The sequence below is a fragment of the Carya illinoinensis genome, chromosome 5 (assembly GCF_018687715.1).
Source record: "Carya illinoinensis cultivar Pawnee chromosome 5, C.illinoinensisPawnee_v1, whole genome shotgun sequence".
In the NCBI taxonomy this organism is placed as follows: domain Eukaryota; kingdom Viridiplantae; phylum Streptophyta; class Magnoliopsida; order Fagales; family Juglandaceae; genus Carya; species Carya illinoinensis.
The window spans coordinates 25,560,666-25,580,392 of NC_056756.1; the positions used below are offsets into that span (position 1 = coordinate 25,560,666).

The 19,727-nt window shown below is 35.1% G+C and overlaps 1 pseudogene; it reads left to right on the forward strand.

The window, feature by feature from the left end:
- Window positions 1-10,174: 10,174 nt before the first annotated feature.
- On the forward strand, window positions 10,175-19,675 carry LOC122309934 (annotated as a pseudogene).
- The last annotated feature ends 52 nt before the right edge of the window (window positions 19,676-19,727 follow it).

The following is a 19,727-nucleotide window of genomic DNA, read 5'->3' on the forward strand; positions in this document are numbered from 1 at the left end:
GTTGACAACTGCTTATTCGAATGGCCTTTAATTCCATTCGAATTAAATTATATTCATTCGAATGAAATTTAAATTCATTCGAATGAACATAATTTTCATTCGAATGACCTCAGATATGTCCATTCGAATTAGCCTAAAATCCATTCGAATAAAATTATATTCCATTCGAATTAACATAAATTTAATTCGAATGGACTTGACTTCAATTCGAATGAAATTTGTATTCATTCGAACGGACCTGAGCCAAACAGACATGGCTGAGTCGACTCAGAACCGAACCGACACATTCATTTTTATGAAGGAATCCAATATTTTAATCGGTAGAAATGATTTAGGAGTAAATCCCTATCATTTCTACCGATTATAGTTGTGTCATTTGCCCCCAAAACAACAAAATGGGGCCGGATTGATTCAAAATCCGACCCCCCCAAAACTAACTAAAAAAATTATAAAAATAATTAACATTTAACCCATACCTCTTGTTCTAGGAGATTTGAGGAGTTGGTCGGAGTTGGTGGCGGCGTTGTGGCTGCTAACGGCGGAGGAAATCGAAAAGTTCGAATGAGAGGAGGCACGAAATCTCCTGGGGAAGAAACTGGTTCGCGGCTTAAATAACGTGATTTCGTTCGAACGGAAGTATAATTAGTTCGAACTAAAAGGGTATAAGTTCGAATGAATTATATAATACTTCATAAAAATATATATATAAGTACAAGAGGTAAAACAATTGAGAAGTATTAGTAATAATAGTATATAATACAGAGTATACTAGTACTAATGGCCAAATTTCTCACTAGTATATATAATAATATATATTAGATAACTATATATCGATAGTATAGAGTTTTATACTAGTTACTTATATATATTGTAAGTATCTAGTATATATATATGTAATAGTATATATATTATGGATTAGATGAGTATAAAATAGTATTGTCTAAAGTATTGCATTATAAAGTAAATATAGTAAGTATATAGTAAAACATTGCATTAATTATACTAGTATAAAAAACATATTTCTAATATGTTTAGTTTGTATATTAATAATAAACCAAGTACTTGGACTATATTATAAAATATTACAGTATTATTAGTTTTCATATTTTGATGGTATCTATACTTTAATATCACTTAGTATTATACTATTAGTGATACTTAGTATTATACTTATAGTGATACTAACTTATAAGTATAACACTATTAGTGATTGTAAATAAAATATTATACTATTTTAAATACTTAATATTATAGATTGATAAGAAACTTAGTATTATGATATTAGTGACACTTAGTATTATATAGTCTATATAATTTTTACATATACACATAATAATATTGGGTGTATTATGTGTATAGTTATATATTTATCTAATTATCTGTTCGAACTAATATAATGTTAGTTCGAATAGAGATAATTCATGTTCGAACGAATTTTTTTTGTTTGGAGGGAAAATTCGCGCCAAGTTATCAGTATATGCTGGAGAATATTCCTTTTTCTGTTCGAACTGGAAAAATATTAATTCGAACGCGAAAAAATTGTGGGAAAAATTAGCGGTATTTGGACTTTCGCGTTCGAACTGATTAAAATTTAGTTCGAACTGAAATGCACATATTATTAATCCGATCCTTTCACTTCATTTTTCACTCGGATTGAAGATTGAGAAAAGGAGAGAGAGCGTGGCAGAGGCTGTGAGAGAGTGTTGTGGAGAGAGAGAGCTTGAAAGCGTTGAGAGAGAAGAGATTCTTGAGAGAGAAAGGAGAAGGACAAGAGGTAAGTTGTGTTTTTTTGTATTTTTCATTTCGATTTTCGTTTACAAATATCTATAGAGTTTTTGCATTTATTTGTTGGGATAGAACAACAGTTTAATGTGTTTTATGTATATATAGGTATTGTGGATTGACTAAAGTTTGAATTGCTAGTACAAGAGGTAAGTTTTATTAGTTTTCTAAGTTTTTTAATAATCATATTTAGAGATATTCATGATGTTTTGAGTTTGTTGTATTGAAATATGGCATCATGAATGCAGAAATTGTGTTTTGTTTATCAGTTTTGTGCTCTGTTTCGTGACTGGTTTCTGGGTTGGTTTAATTCGAACGCTCTGAATACCGTTCGAATTAATTTTTATTTGTTCGAACAGAATATAACTTCACCAGCGTTCCATTCGAACTTATAGAGTGTTTGTTCGAACAGTATCACAGAATTAAATACTTATTATTTGCAGTGATAATTAAATAGCTTAATACTCCAAATATAATAATAAGATATTTAATTAAAAAATTATAATTAAATATGTGAAGATATTTGAGTACTCAAGTAATAAGATGATTAATACTTAATGTATAATTAATTATATCTAAGTACACTAATTAAATAGCTTAATACTCCAAATATAATAATAAGATATTTAATTAAAAAATTATAATTACATATTTGAACATAAGTAAGTACTCAAGTAATAAGATGATTAATACTTAATGTATAATTAATTATATCTAAGTACACTAATTAAATAGCTTAATACTCCAAATATAATAATAAGATATTTAATTAAAAAATTATAATTACATATTTGAACATAAGTAAGTACTCAAGTAATAAGATGATTAATACTTAATGTATAATTAATTATATCTAAGTACACTAATTAAATAGCTTAATACTCCAAATATAATAATAAGATATTTAATTAAAAAATTATAATTACATATTTGAACATAAGTAAGTACTCAAGTAATAAGATGATTAATACCTAATGTATAATTAATTATATCTAAGTACACTAATTAAATAGCTTAATACTCCAAATATAATAATAAGATATTTAATTAAAAAATTATAATTAAATATGTGAAGATATTTGAGTACTCAAGTATTAAATATTTCAAGGCCCATCATGTATACTTGTAATGTAATCTTCCCATGTATTTGTGACATATGCTTGTTATGTTTATTACTAAGTGTTTGGATTTTGTAGTTATTTTACATGCAGTTAAACCTTAGACCCGTTCGAGAGTTGTGGCCAAATATTCTCTTAAAGAATATTTGGGTATAACTCTTGAATTGTCCAAAGTGGACAGTTTGGGATTCTATCATCTATATGACATATATACTTAGTTATAATTCCTGTGTTAGTCAATTTAAATTTTGGTTTAACATTTTTCTACATTCTTCGAGTATGTAGTTCATAAGTTTCTCGGCTCATGAATAGGGTCGACGACTTATCGTGACTAGCATACTTGGAGAATTGTAGGGAAATGCTGCCGAAATTTAAACTAACATACGAGTTTTAGACTGAGTATATATGCGATATAGATGATAGTCTCTCGAATGGGATAGGACCAACTACCTTAAAAGTACATGGTAATTAAACACATGTATTGTAATAGTTGAATGATAGTGTTTATCCCATGATTGTGGTTTTCCTTTATAGATGGATAAAAGTTGGATGTTGTTGGGAGATAGACTTGGTCGAGACTATATACAATATGCACAAGGGGTGAAGTCTTTCTTAGAATTTGCTTGTGGGAGTGTTGATAGTCGAGGATTTATAAGATGCCCATGCAAGAAGTGCAAAAACCTTAGTTCTTATAATATGACGGTTGTGGAGGATCATTTATTCGTAAATGGAATTGATGGTAAATATTCAGATTGGGTTTTACATGGAGAACCATTTCCCCAAGGAGTTAGATTTGGCAGTCACACCAACCAGATGGGTGAATGTAACGAGATCGACACGGAGGACATAAATGTTGATATTTCTGATGATGGTTATGATAATGGAGAAGATATGACTGAAATGTTAGGAGATCTTGGCGCTGGTATATTTGGTGCCAGGGTTGGAGAAGGAACATCTACCCAGTCATTTGGGGGAAATGAAGACTTTGGATCATTGTGGGAGGATGCACAACGAGAATTGTACGAAGGGTGTACCCGTCATAGCAAGTTGTCATTCACTGTCAGGTTGCTCCATATAAAATCTATTTGTCGTATTTCTGCAAAGGCTATCGATATGCTGCTTGAATTATTTAAAGAGGCTCTGCCAGAGGATAACGTAGTACCTCGGAATTTTTATGAAGCGAAGAAATTGAAGCGAGGGTTAGGATTTGATTATAATATCATCCATGCATGTAAGAATGATTGTGTTCTCTTCTGGAAGCAATATGCAGAATGTGAATCATGTCCGGTGTGTCTTGAGTCAAGATGGACATCAGATAAGCGTAATGTACCCCAGAAAGTGCTAAGACATTTTCCGCTTATTCCTCGACTTCAAAGATTATTTACTTCCCGGATGACTGCGAAAGATATGACTTGGCATCACACAGAAAGAGTTCAAAATGATCAATTTCTCACTCATCCTGCAGATTCCTTACAATGGAAGAAATTTGATGACGAGTATCCATGGTTTGCTGAAGAACCTCGCAATGTACGTCTTGGTTTAGCAACTGATGGGTTTAATCCATTTGGCAACATGAGCACTTCTCATAGCACTTGGCCTGTCATAGTAATTCCTTATAATTTGCCACCATGGAAGTGTATGAAGGATCCTTATTTTATGATGACTCTATTGATTCCAGGGCCAAGGTCACCAGGAAATGAAATAGATGTATATTTGCAGCCAATGATGGAAGAGTTGAAAGAGTTGTGGGAACAAGGTGTCAATACATATGATGTGGCCGCTTCGCGTGAATTCAAAATGCATGCTGCAATACTTTGGACAATTAATGATTTTCCGGCATACGGGAACTTGTCTGGGTGGAGCACAAAGGGAAAAATGGCTTGTCCTGTTTGTAACAAAGATACACAGTCTCAGTGGTTAGCGAATGGCCGGAAATTATGTTTCATGGGACACCGTCGATATCTACCTCATGATCATAGATGGCGAAACAATAGGGTAATGTTTGATGGAACGGTTGATCGTAGGTCATCACCACCAGAGTATTCTGGCAGTGATATTCTCACTCAATTGGCAGATGTCCCAGACAACAGATTTGGAAAGAATGCAAGATGCCTAAAGAGGAAAAGACAAGCAGTGGAATTGAATTGGACCAAAAAAAGTATTTTTTTTGAGTTGCCATACTGGTCTACCTTAACACTGCGTCACAATCTAGACGTAATGCACATTGAAAAAAATATATGTGAGAATATTTTGGGTACCCTGATGTCAATACAAGGAAAAACAAAAGATACAGTCAACTCTCGTAAAGATTTGAAAGAGTTGGGAATCAGATCAGAGTTGCATTTGCAAGATACTGGGTCATCAGCTTATATGCCCATTGGATGGTATACACTTTCAAGTGATGAGAGAAAGAAATTCTGTGATTGGTTTATGACAATCAAATTACCCGATGGTTATGCTTCGAACATGTCAAGATGTGTCCGACCTTATGATTGGAAGATAACTGGTCTAAAAAGTCACGACTGCCATATATTTTTACAGCGATTGTTGCCAGTTGGTGTGCGGGGAAAGCTTACTCCAGATGTTCGTACAGCTATCACAGAATTAGGGCGATTTTTCAGAAATATTTGCAGTAGAACGTTGAAAGTTGATGCCTTATTAAAAATGGAAGCTGACATTGCATTGATATTGTGTAAATTGGAGAGTTTGTACCCGCCTTCATTCTTTGATGTAATGGTTCATTTGGCTGTGCATCTCCCTCGTGAGGCTTTAGTTGCTGGCCCCGTTCAGTATAGATGGATGTATCCTATTGAACGGTTTTTGGGAAAACTTAAGCGATCTGTGGGGAATAAGGCTCGTCCGGAAGGATCGATCGCAGAGTCATATATTCATAATGAGTGGCATACATTTTGTTCAATGTATTTTCGTGGGGTTGATACTAGATTTACGAGACCGGATCGAAATTATGAAGGTGGACAAATGGGAGTTTCGTCAGCATTTATCGTGTTTTCCCAGAAAGTACGTCCTATAGGTGCACAAGGGGGCTATGACCTATGTGGGCGAGAGTTTGAAAGAGCTCGATGGTATGTCTTAAATAATTGTGAAGAGATTGAACAGTATTTGAGGTTCGTGATGATCATCTAATTTGGTAGTAGTATTAAGTGCATTTCTAATAATATAGTATATATTGATACAAATTAATAATTCACATTAACATATGCAGCGAACATATACAACTACTTCGCACGAATGGTGTGACTGACGTAGAAAAGACGCATGAAGAAGAATTTGCCTCATGGTTTGAACATACGGTATTGATAGTATAAAAAATTATGCTTGAAAGTATTTTAAACTTTATTTAATTTGTAGGTGTCATCATATTTATATATGATATTGATATAAGTAGAATAAAATTTATTTATGTAGGTTGCATCGAAATATAATGAACATTCAGGTGAAATCTCACCAGAAGTATATGCTTTGGCATGTGGTCCGTCTAAGCGGGCTATCCAATATTCAGGATGTTTGGTGCGTGGATATAGATTTCACACAGCAGACAGAGAACGATATAGGAAAACTCAAAATTGTGGGGTTGTTGTCGAAGGAAGCCATGGGGATGAAAATATTGATTTTTACGGAATTGTGGAGAATATCATAGCATTAAAGTATGTGGGGGGATATATGGTTTGGTTATTTAAATGTAACTGGTGGGATGTCTCGAATCCTAGATTGGGAGTGCGTAAGGATGAATATTTTGTAAGTGTCAATACATCTCGCAAATGGTATGAGGACGACCCATTTGTTCTCGCATGCCAAGCAAATCAAGTTTTTTATTTAGATGATCCGGAGTTCGGAAATCCATGGAGAATAGTCGAGAAATTTGCGCCGAGAAATGTGTATGATTATATTCCAGAGGTAGACAAACCACATGAAGAAGTTGATAGTCCAGACCATGAAGAAGCATATCAAGAAAATGAATCAGGCATCAATCTATTTGTTGATCTCAGCCATTATGACATGGTCCCATTGCGCAGAGAAGATGTTCAACCCGAAGTAATTGAAGGTGACATGTCGGAAGAACATGAATCAACTGAAATGTCTACTGAGGATGAGAGCGATTGGTCCAGCAATACTGATACCGAATGATTTTCAAACAGATATTTGTGTAGGTAAAATTCTTATAAAAATATTTCATGTATTTTGTTCGAATAATAATATATTGTGTAATTTCAAACAGATATGCCTCCTAAACGCAAAAGAACACGTGAGCCATCCCCACCACTTAGCGAATCCCCCTGTGCTTCACCTGCCAACAATGGTGGGCCACCGTCAACAGAACCAGAACAAGGTATTTTTTCAATGTATATCTTTCAAATAAGATTAATTTAATTAAAATATATTCTAAGCCATTTGTATATATAGCTGTTGTAAACCAGCGCCGAGTTAGAGGCATTACGAGGGGTGTCTGCATAGAAAAAGTAAGGAAAGTGGGTAAAATTAAAGTTGATATATCTGATGATCACACCGGTGGCTCTGGGGATTCGGCAGCTTGGCTTGCTTCTTATGTTGGTACACTTACTCGCACGTATGCACCGATGGCTACATCATCCTGGGCTAAAGTTCCCCAAGATGTGAAAGACCACATAAAAAATCGTTGTCTGGTAATAAGTTACTTTGTATAACATTTTTACTTAAATGCGAATGTTTGAAATTATACTAATTGTTTATAATTCTTTGAAGGACGAGTTTGAACTAAATTTTGGTCGGCGGGAGGATCGACTAACGATTGAAGAACTCATGTCGAATGCATTTCGGAGGTACAAAGGTCGATGCCATGCACACTACCAGAAGTTCAGTACTACGATAGAGGCGCGTCAAAATCCATTCTAAGCAATGCCACCAAACGAATGGGAGAAAGTTTGTGATCTGTTTGAAGATCCTGCTTATCAGGTAATTTCGCTACCATCTTTTTTTTAATAATATATAATAGATGTATTAAATAAAAATTATAATTCTTTTTTTTAGAAACGGAGTACAGTGAACAAAACAAATAGATCAAATTTAACGATACACCATCACGCGGGTTCTCGATCTTTTCATCGCTTGGCAAAAAAAATGGTTAGTTCTTATTGTCTCCAATAAATCTTAATATATACACTTTTTTCGTATAAATTATGATATTAATTTTCATTTTGCAGCAAGAAGAAAATCCTACTGATTATGATCTGACCCAATTGTATGCTAAAGCACATAAAAATCGTGATGGTGTTTGGAGCAATCCTGAAGCAGAGGCAAATTATGTAAGTTTAAGTTTATTTAATTTCATTGTCTAAATATATTTTTGTTACATATACTAATTTTAATGTTTTTCTTTTTCCAGGACAAGATGATATCTCTTAAAGACACTGTTGCGGATCCATCTAATGAATCATCTGTCAACGATGCTCAAATCTTTTCTCAAGTTCTTGGATCACGTTCTGGATATTTGAGGGGCTTAGGACGTTGCGTGAAGCCATCCTCAACATCTTCATCATCTTCTAAAGCCAGATCGAATGACGACAACACTAAAAAATTAGAGGAAGCTGCACTTGAGATAGAACGATTGAGATCGAAGGAAAAAGAGTTGTTGACCCGATTAGATCAAGCAGCAGATTTAGAAGCAAGATTAGAAGAGAGGCTACAATTAAATAACCAAAAAATGTTTGAACAATTTCAATTAATGATGTCCCAAAACCCTATACCACCACCACCACCACAATCATAATTCATTTGTTTTTTTTTTAATAGCCTTTTATATTTACGATGTTTGTAAACATTTGAACAATTGATGTATATAGATTACAATTTGTATTAGTATCAATTTCATTTTGTTTGATCAATGCCGTTTGAATGGTAAATTACCATTTATGCATACATTCGAACAAAAACATATCCATTCGAACCAATAAATTCCCATTCGAACAAAAATATACCCATTCGAACTTACCGGGAAATACAATCCATGCGTTCGTTCGAACAACTAAATACTCGTTCGAATAAATTCATTTCTAAAAGTCCGTTCGAACAGAAGATTTCTGTAAATAGATTATTTGTTCGAACAGTTAATATTTTTCTTCGAACAAACTTGGTCAGATATGGTTATTGGTTCGAATTAACATTTCATGTTGTTCGAACAAAAATATTTCCGTTCGAACTAGATTCTGAGACGACATTCTTTTGTCTCAGAAAAAATTTCCCGTTCGAACGGTTTCGACCGGTTCCGCCCAATTTCGTCCCTAAAAATACTTTTCGGAGACGAAAATCAATTTTCGTCTCCGAAAACTTTCTGAGACAGCCTTTTTGAGACAAAATAGAGACGAAATTTTTTCGTCTCCCAAAACTTTTAGGGACGAAATTTCCATTTTTTGAGACAAAATTTTTTGTCTCAAAAAATCATATCTCTTGTAGTGATAGATATTACAACAGTCGAGAATTAAAAAAGAAGAGTCTGAAACTTATTCTACTGTTACTGGAATGTTATTAACAGATGTGAGGAATAAAGAGAGAGAAAAAGAGAAGAGAAACTTCAAAACTGTAAAAAGCAGTGAAAACTTTTACACCAAGCGACGAATTTAACCTACTATAAACACGTACACCCCATTTTGTAATCGTGTCATCAGATTTCCTTGACTAAGTGGCAAATTTAATCTAGCATAAACACGTACAACCTATTTTGTAATCGTGTCATCAGATTTTATTTTATAAACACGTACAACCAAGTGATGCCGATGACATGATTAATCCTAATTCTCTTCCCCATCTGTGGTCGGACAAGTTTCTTCCGCTCAGCAGGTCAGCACATGTTTTTTAAAATTGTATTTTTTTAATGAGTTCAACGGACAAATTGTGATTTTTAAATTAAATTAAAAAAAAAAAAGTGTTTATCACGTATGCAGAAATATTAATCGTTGGAAGATATTGGATTGAACATAATTTGGGGAAAATTCTGTGATCTATGGAAGGTGGTCGATGTAAGTGGAACTGGTTACAATGTTGCATCATGGGTTGCGTCCGGATACACCGCGTCATTGACGGCAACATGAAATATTTATATTTTTATAGATAAGAGTCCAAGACATTTGTGTTTTACGGCAAGGTTTGCCGTAAAACCATGCCGTAATTGGAGCAGGTTTGCATGGCGTCATGGCTTGCGTCCGGATACAAACAAAGAGAAATAGTGTTTTATAAGAAGTCAGTGTGAAGAGGGACAGAATGAGTGGTGAAGCAGAAAAGGTACCAAGGAGAGAATGAGTGTTGGAGCAGAGAAGGTAGTGTGCGTAACCGTCAGGATACATTGCGTCGTGGCTGGTGAAACTCTTGCTCCAACGCGGATACACTGTTAATGCCTCTGTTCGTGACCCAAGTAAGTACTCGAAAGTATTATCACATATTATCTGATTCTCTCGTCAGATTACATAAGGGTTTCTTCTATAATCGATGTTTTCTTTAATTTTGAGCTCCTTGAGTTGGGAGTGTATAGGATTTTCCTTTGCCATATGAGAGGGATACGGCTAATACTACATATATTTTCTGTTTTTTTTTTTTTTTTTAAAGCTCCTTGAGTTTCTTGGAACCAACTCTTATAGATTAAAGTAGTTGAACAGCTTCGATCAAATGTCGGTTCACTTTGCTCCAAACTTTCTTATAATCACTAAGAAAAGATTATTTTTCGCTTTCGAAATTAGATGCTTTAATACTTCTTTTGGATCTCATAAACTTGATGTTTAAGAAGGGAAAGATATGAATATTGGTAATGCTAAATGGATGATTGTCCCCCCTGAAAGGATGCACTATATGTAGACATTTTATGGGTTCAACTTTAATTGTGTGCCACAGATGACCCAAAGAAGACAGAACACTTGCTCATGCTGGATGGAGCTAAGGAAAAACTTCATTTGTTCAAAGCAGACTTACTGGAAGAAGGATCGTTTGATTCCCTGGTTGATGGATGTGAGGGCGTTTTTCATACAGCCAGTCCTGTTTATCTCAGTGCCAAAGATCCTCAGGTACGTTCTGTTTCATGCTAATTGAACCAATGCAAATGTCATGTATTATCCCAATGGGGCGTATAATGCTTAGCTGTTCACCAAAAGTGGATTAATTTCAAGTCCCCTTATAATTTGAAGTAGTCCATGTTGTGACTTTATTCTTTCATGGGTTTATTCAGATGAAATTACCCTCTTGGGCTGTCACATTTGCTTGTTGATATTCATTGGATACATCTTTTATCTACAATTAATACTACCAATAGATCTTCTCCAATGTTCACATGCAAGTCTTTGTTAGCATCTCTTTGAACTCATTCAAATTTAAGATGGAAAAATGCCATAGTCTGTCCAGATACTTTGCAAGAGTTACATTTAAATGCACTGGTGCATTATCAACTTACCCAATTCAATGCCTTTGTTTATGTAGACGTGATTTGATGAAATAATATTATGTTATTTTAATCACAATGTACACACAAGTGTATATATATACCCTAAATACAAGAGACCCATATACCCTTATACAAACACATTATAGACAATATATTCTAACACTCCCCCTCAAGCTGGGGCATATACATCATATAAACCCAGCTTGAAACAAATAGGTTTTAATCGACTCCAACACAATGATTTAGTAAACACATCTGCGAGTTGATCTGCGGACTTCACAAAAGGTGTAGCAATGTCACCACTTAGTATCTTATCTCGAATGAAGTGACAATCAATCTCTATATTTTTAGTCCTCTCATAAAACATAGGGTTAGAGGCAATATGCAGCGCAGCTTGATTATCACAAAATAGCTGGAGAGGGATAGGAGCTGGAAACCCAATCTCTTGAAAAAAGTGTTATAACCATGTCAGCTCACTAGTAGTATGTGTCATTGCCCTGTATTCAGCTTTCACACTAGAACGAGCTACTACTATTTGTTTCTTACTCTTCCATGTAACCAAGTTACCTCCTACAAAGGTATAATATCCCATAGTAGATCTTCTATCTGAAGGAGATCCTACCCAATCAGCATCTGAAAATGCTTCAATTCTAAGATGTCCATTTGGTCGATATAGTATTCCAAGGCCAGGTGCTCGCTTGAGATAACGAAAAATATGAGTTACAGCATTCCAATATGAGATCCTAGGCATTTGTAAAAATTGACTCAGTACACTCACTACATAAGAGATGTCTGGTCTAATGATGGTAAGATAGTTCAATTTTCCAACAAGTCTTTGATACATACCTGGATCTCTAAACAACTCCCATTCTTCTTTCAAGAATTTACAATTAGGATCCATAGGGGTGTCAATAGGTCATGCACCCAACATGCCGGTTTTTTCTAAAAGATCAAGTACATATTTCCTCTGAGATAGGTTAATGCCCTCTTTAGATCTACTGACTTCAATTCCAAGGAAATATCTAAGCTTGCCCAAGTCTTTCGTCTGAACTGATCATGTAAAAATTACTCTAGTCTAATAATTCCAGTAGAGTCACTCCCAGTAATTACAATATCATCCACGTATACAACCAACAAAATGTGACCTGCATCACTATGCAAGTGAAATACCGAGTGATCTGTTTGGCATCTATGAAGACCAAATGTTAATACAGCATCAGAGAACCTTCCAAACCATACTCGAGGAGATTGTTTCAAACCGTATAATGCCTTTTTCAACTTGCATACAGTACCTCGATACTCCCCCTGAGCAACAAACCCAAGTGGTTGCTCCATATAAACTTCCTCATGCAAGTCGTCATGGAGGAATGCATTTTTTACTAAGTTGACACGCTTCACAAGAAAAGAGAGACACACTTCCCAAGTTCCTAATTTGACACTTCAAAAGAGAAAGTGAGGGATGACCCAGGCGACAGTGCCATTCAAAAGCAGATGATGAGGGGGTTGTAAGGGCTCGAGTGGGTGACTGTTGAACATCAAGGTAATACAGACCACCAACTTCATGCCCCATACCAATCTTGTTCCCTGTCTTGAGATCCTGAAAAACACATGAAGATGGATAAAAAGTCACTGAACATTGTAGATTTTGAGTAATCTTACTAATAGACAACAAACTAAAAGGAAAACTCGGAGCATGTAGGACAGATGACAAGGATATGAAGTCAGTGAGTTTAGTGGATCCAATGTCTGTAACTTTAGCAAGAGAGCCATTAGCAAGAGTGACACTTTTTACAGATGGTACAATATTTAACTTAGACAGGGCAGAAGACAAACCGGTCAAATGTTCATTAGCTCCTGAATCAATGATCCATGGACCTTGAGTGGATGAGACAAGACATGCGGATGCTATACCTGAGTGGGTAAGAGTAGCTGTGGAAGATGAAGCTGTGTGACCCAAAAACCGCTTATACTCATCCTTTGATATACTAATCATATCTGAAGATCGGTTGGAGCTTGTTGACTGTGGATCATCTTGGAAAGTGGCTTGATTAGCAGACTCAGATGGTCTACCATGTAGATCCCAACAATAATCTACTAAGTGGTTAGTGCGACCACAATGGGTGCACTTACGAAATTCACGACCTCGAGTGCGATTATCTCTTCCCCCACATGCACCCCCACGTGCACCTCTACCACTCCGACCTCCACGCCCAGCAGGAGCAACATAGGAAGTAGTTAAAGCAGATCTCTCATTACTCTGATTAGAAGACAATGTAGCTCACTGAAGTCGGGAGAATACATCGAGAAATGAGGGAAGCTGTGGACTTGCCAAAATTTGAAAAGGCACTGACTCATACTCTGTTTTAAGCCAACAAGAAAGCGAACAATATTAAAATCCTCTCGTTGTTTTAGCATACTTGGAACATCAGAAGTGATGGGTTGATACATTTTGAGTTCTTCATATATGCCCATTACTTGAGAATAATATTCTTCCAGGCCCAGAGCATTCTGTTCCAACACGAAGAATTGTTTACACAACTCATAAATACGAGTTATGTTTCCAGCACCTGAATACATCTGTTTGAGATGCCCCCACACCTCTTGAGCAGTATCAAAATGTATTAAACTTGAGCAAATACTAGGTTCAATACTAGTCAACATCAGAGATAATATTTGAGCATCTTCCTGCTCCCATTGAGCAAATGTAGAACTAGTCGAAGCAGGAATTGGATCAATCAGATGAGTACGATGAAGACCCTTGCCTTTCAAAAACATTTCAACGGATCTTGACCACAACATGTAATTCTTTCCATTTAACTTCACCGAAGTCATAGGCATACTAATATTTGGTACAAGTGACATTGACTCAAATTTAGTTGCCATGGAAAAGATACCAAGATATCACAACAATCCACTTAGAAACAAAGATTTCACACAAAAAATATGAAATATGGACGAAAAACTGGAAATACAATCTGGAAAAGTAGAAATCTAGATTAAAAACCCAAATCTCGGGCCTGTATCGGGTGAAACAAGTCTGAACCGGTCAAAAAAGTGTTGTACCGGTTCGGAACTGGTATGTATTGGCCTGAAAGTGGCCAGAACCGAACTGTATTGGCCGAAATCGACTCTATATCAGCCGGCATCGGCTCTGTTTCGACTGATATATGGCCGATATGGACCTGTCTCGGATCGAGTCCGGGTCGGTCTTGGGTCCGGGTCGGTCTCGGATTGGGTCCGGGTCTGGCTCGTTTGGATCTATCTCAGATAAGCCTATCCTAACCCAGGATAGGTTTAAGTTATCCATGTTACCAAACGGGTTTTATTCCAACCTGGAATAAAACCTTATACAAGTTCAGGGTTATGCCTATTCCAGAACTGGAATACGAACTTACCTGTAACCAAACAGTACTGGATTGGCGACGGTGACTCCTTTCGGCGGCTGAAGACGATGGTAACCAGGCTTGGTACCCACAGAATTCGCCAACGAGTTCACCCCTAGTGTCTAGTACCGGAGATGATGCCGGAAAGTGGCCAGAAAGCACTTCAAACCACCACAAGCCGCCGACGAGCACCCAAACCACACGGAAACCACACAGAAACACGCCGGGAAACATGATGCGCTCACAAACTACACCTAAAAAACATTCTCAAACCATACAGAACTCAGATTCATGAGAATCGCGCTCTGATACCATGTAGACGTGATTTGATGAAATAATACTCTATTATTTTATTCACAGTGTGCACACAAGTGTATATATATACCCTAAATACAAGAGACCCATATACCCTTATACAAACACATTATAGACAATATATTCTAACAGTTTATAATACCTTTCAGGCTGAATTAATTGAGCCAGCTGTGAAGGGAACACTTAACGTTCTTAGATCATGTGCTAAAGTTTCATCGGTTAAAAGGGTGGTTATAACATCCTCAATGGGAGCGGTTGTATACAGTGGAAAACCCCTTACTCCTGATGTGTTAGTTTATGAGACTTGGTTTTCAGATCCAGCTTTTTGTGAGGAATCGAAGGTTCACATATATATGCTAATTTCTTATTACATATATCTTTTTCTCAAGTTCTTTGCTGAAGCTACATATGAGGACTTAAAATGATTTTGTGACTGCTTCTCACTATGAATTAGATCATTTAAGTATAAAACCATTTGAATGGTCACATCATTAAATATTAGATTATTTGGGATTTTTAGAGTCTAAAACACTTTGCATTCTTTTCTACGCTTCTTCTTTTTTCCTTTATATTTAGTTTTTTACATGCCGCTTTTAGAAAATGTCACAATCAAGTTCTTAATAAAAAAAATAATTAATAATTTTAGTATTAATTATATTGCATCAAACTGTTATTGATAGCTTTGAAGAACACATTGTTTTCCATTAAAACTTATTTATGCTTTCTGTCTCTGTCACTATATTTGAATGATCAAGTGAACCATTGCCCTGAACTTGGAGCCAAGTGTTGGCTATGGCAGAATCTTAATTTGAACATCCAATTCACTTTTGGCTTCTAGAAGTCGTATATGCCGTAAATATTCTGCCCACGCTGCCCTTGGGCCCGGGGGCATGGAAGAATGTTATCGGAAGCATGCATCGTATTTGCTTTAGTAAATATGGTGTTCAAATGTTTTGTATTCAGTTTAGTTGGGTAACATATTATTTATCAGTAGCAATCTTAGATAGTAGCAATGCTTTCTTCAGCTTTGGTATATGCTTTCAAAGACCTTGGCAGAGAAGGCTGCTTGGGAATTTTCCAAAGAGAATGGAATTGACATGGTAGCAATGCATCCTGGGTGGGTGAGTGGTCCCCTCTTACAGCCAACTATCAATCCAAGTTTGGAGCTATTTCTCAAAATTGTGAAAGGTATTCTTCGGCCAGTGAAATTATTGTTTACCTTTCTATTTGAATATTGTTTTTGATCGGTTACCTTTTTATTTGAATATCACCAAATACTTGTGCTTATTAATTGAAAAATAATCTATTGAAGAATAATAGATTATTCTCCTCCCCATGCGAGTAATTGGTGGAAAGTGTTTGCCATGGGTTTAACCTATTAAAGTATGACTCTATGGCAACCTGTTTTGAGGTGTATGCAATTATTTGTAATTGTTTCATATGATACGTTAGATCTACTTTAAAACCAAAAGTAGATTTATAATCTAACGGATCACATCAAGTCACGTAAGTTTGTGGATTTATCTTATGAATTTCTTTATGGCTAAAACATTTCTCAATTGGAATTGTGTGGATAATTATTTAATTTTTGATTTACTTTCTATTCTTCTTCTCATAGTTCATAGGATAGCACATCACGCTGCAGAAACCTCGAAAAGAAAATTTGCATTTTGTTTTGTGCTAGCTCACTTTCTTTTGCTGGAAAGTACCATGTGAAAAATCCTATATAGTTGAGTTGGAGCAATAAAATGAATATGTTAAATAGAAGGATTAATAGCAATAGCAATCATGATACGTTTATTCCTACTGTAGTTGTCTGTATCCAATCGTAGCTCTTACTCAAACTCTTAGTAACTAACTATCTGTCAAAATAAATCAACTTTAATCAGCTATTATTTCAGTACTTTTAATGAAAGGGGTGACGTGCCATTTCCTTCCATGTTGCTTAATCTTGTTTCGTGAACTCATGTTGTTTTCCTGAATCCTGAGTACTCCAGTGTAGCATCCAATCATGCTATCATCCCTTCATCCATCTTTATTTTTCCCAAATGATTTAAATTTGTCATTAGAAGTAATATATTGAATCTTATTATGTACAAATCCCTGAGTTATTTGAAACTATAACAATTACATGAGAATAAGATCACTGCTCATTCTTATGGTGCTTCATATGAAAGGTCAAGGCAAAGATGGTAAGACCTAACTTATGCTCACCCACAGCCTTGCCAGAAAGGCAGAAAATATGGGAGTAGCTTCTACTACAGGTATTACGTGCAAAAAAAAAAAAATGTCGATCACCAGATGGTTTATCTCACTGCATAACATCCCAATTATATCAAGTTAATACTAAATAAATCTTACAAATTTCATCTTGAACGATTTTTAGTACTTATACACATCTATTGGAATTGCTTGTCTTCTTCATTATGATGAAACTCTTGCAACGACTATGTGGCATGCAACTTTGCTTCGGACTGTTTGTAAAAGTTATAAAGGGTTGGTTTAAAGATTTTTTTTTTTTTTTTCTTTTACAAAGAAAGAATCATAGTTCAATGGTAATTTCATTCTTTAGGGATGTTTCAAAAAATTGAAAGTTATCAAGATCTAAATGCATTTCCTTTTAAGGTAATTTTGGAAACTATACAGTTCATAATCTTTAAAAACGTCATAGTTTCTTCCATAAAGTGGTTTCTGCTTGATTCCCTCTTCTAAAAGGCACAATCTATTGTGATGCAAGCAGTTGACATTCTCTTATGCAGGTGCTGAAAGTATTCCATTAATGTATTACATATGGGTTGATGTTAGAGATGTTGCTAATGCACATATACTAGCCTTCGAGAATCCATCAGCCAGTGGAAGATATTGTTTAGTTGGAAGGGTTCTCCAATTTTCTGAGTTTGTGAAGCTTATGCGTGAACTCTTCCCTAATATAAACCTTCCTGAAATGTAAGCGATGTATCCATATACCCAATACTAGCATGAACTTGTCAATTTTTTATTCACACTGGTTACACATTGCAGATTTACTTTCATACATGCTTACTACGGGTGTAAAAAAAAACCGATAAACTACTAAACCGGACCGGATTGACCAAACCGGTGAGATAGGTCCGGTCCAATACCGGTTTTATTTTTCTTAAAACCGGTCAAAATCGGTCCAATTTCAATTTTTCTTTTTCTAAAATCGGACCGGTTTATATATATTTTAATTTTTTATATTCTATATAATATTTATATATAATATATAACTATATATAAAATATTTTTGTATTATATAATAAATTACTAATTAATATAATATTAAATTTAAAAATCTTATATCATTTTGTTTATTGTATTAATAGTTATATTAATATTATATAGTGCATATTAATAATTATACTAATACTATATCACTATATATTATAATATACTATAATATGCTATAATATATAATATACATTAAAACCAATAAAACTGGACCGAACCGGACTAGAAACCGATAAAACAGAAATCCCGATTTAGGAGGATAATTGGGATGTAATCGATTTTGAAAAATGTAAAACCGGTGTATACCGATTCGGTCCTAAATTTTATCCAAAACGGGACCGAACCGGACCGGTTACACCCCTAATGCTTACAATACAAAAAGATAAATATAACTCTTTTCTGAACTGCCGTTTACCTCAAACCGACGGTTTTGAAGTTTTTGTAGTTGGTTTATGCAACCTGTTAATTAGATAGTGCATTCTGTAACATATAACAGCTACTACCACTGTAATAGAATTCAGACACAAATTGACCTACACTTTTTATATTGCAGATGCAGAGATGACCATCCTTTTGCATCACCCTACATGGTATCCAGGTAGAGAGCAAAAAGTTTAGGCATTAACTTCACTCCTGTGGAGGTGACTTTAAAGGACGCTTTTGAAAGCTTGAGGGCAAGTAACTTCTTCAATATTTAATTCATAGCACATAGGCAACTCATGCTAAGTTGTTATAAATAAACTTTGCCTACCCTTCAATTCTTACGTTTCAAACATCACTGGCATCAGTTGGAATATTGCAAAATGCATTTCATAATAATGATGTCATAAAGCAAGTGTGACTTCTACACTTTTGCTTTTCAAACATAATATTTATGCATTTTCAAGTATATTTTCTATGATAATATTGAAATTGTTTTAGTTACTATATACTAAAATCTCTATTTTTTATTTTTAAATAATATTAATGCCAATATGCCAGTATTGATTTAACAAATGGTACTTCACAAACTTGAGGGCAGGAGAGTATCGGACTAAGAACAACTGTAAGTTTTTATGGCTATGAAACTACACCATGTTGCCCATTTTGAATTACAAGGAAGCTTCATTGTTCTTAAAGTAGTTGGGAAGCTTTTGACACAAGGGTGAAGGAAAACAAGACAATCCTCGAGTCGGAAACAATGAAGCAAGGCAGATGATCAGAACAAGTGCACAATAACTGTACTGGAACTCCAGCAGCAACAAGGACAAATTTTCAAAGTTATATTTTCTGGAAGCAAAATTACTTCAAATTACTTGTATGCATTTTACGCTAAATTCATTATCATCACCTCCTCTTGCATGAATTTCTTTGGTCCCCTAGCAAGAAACAAATAAATACATAACAATGTAAAAGTACATTTATCATCACCTTGTCTTCATTCGTGACTCTTATCTTCACTTCTTAATTCCATTTCACAAT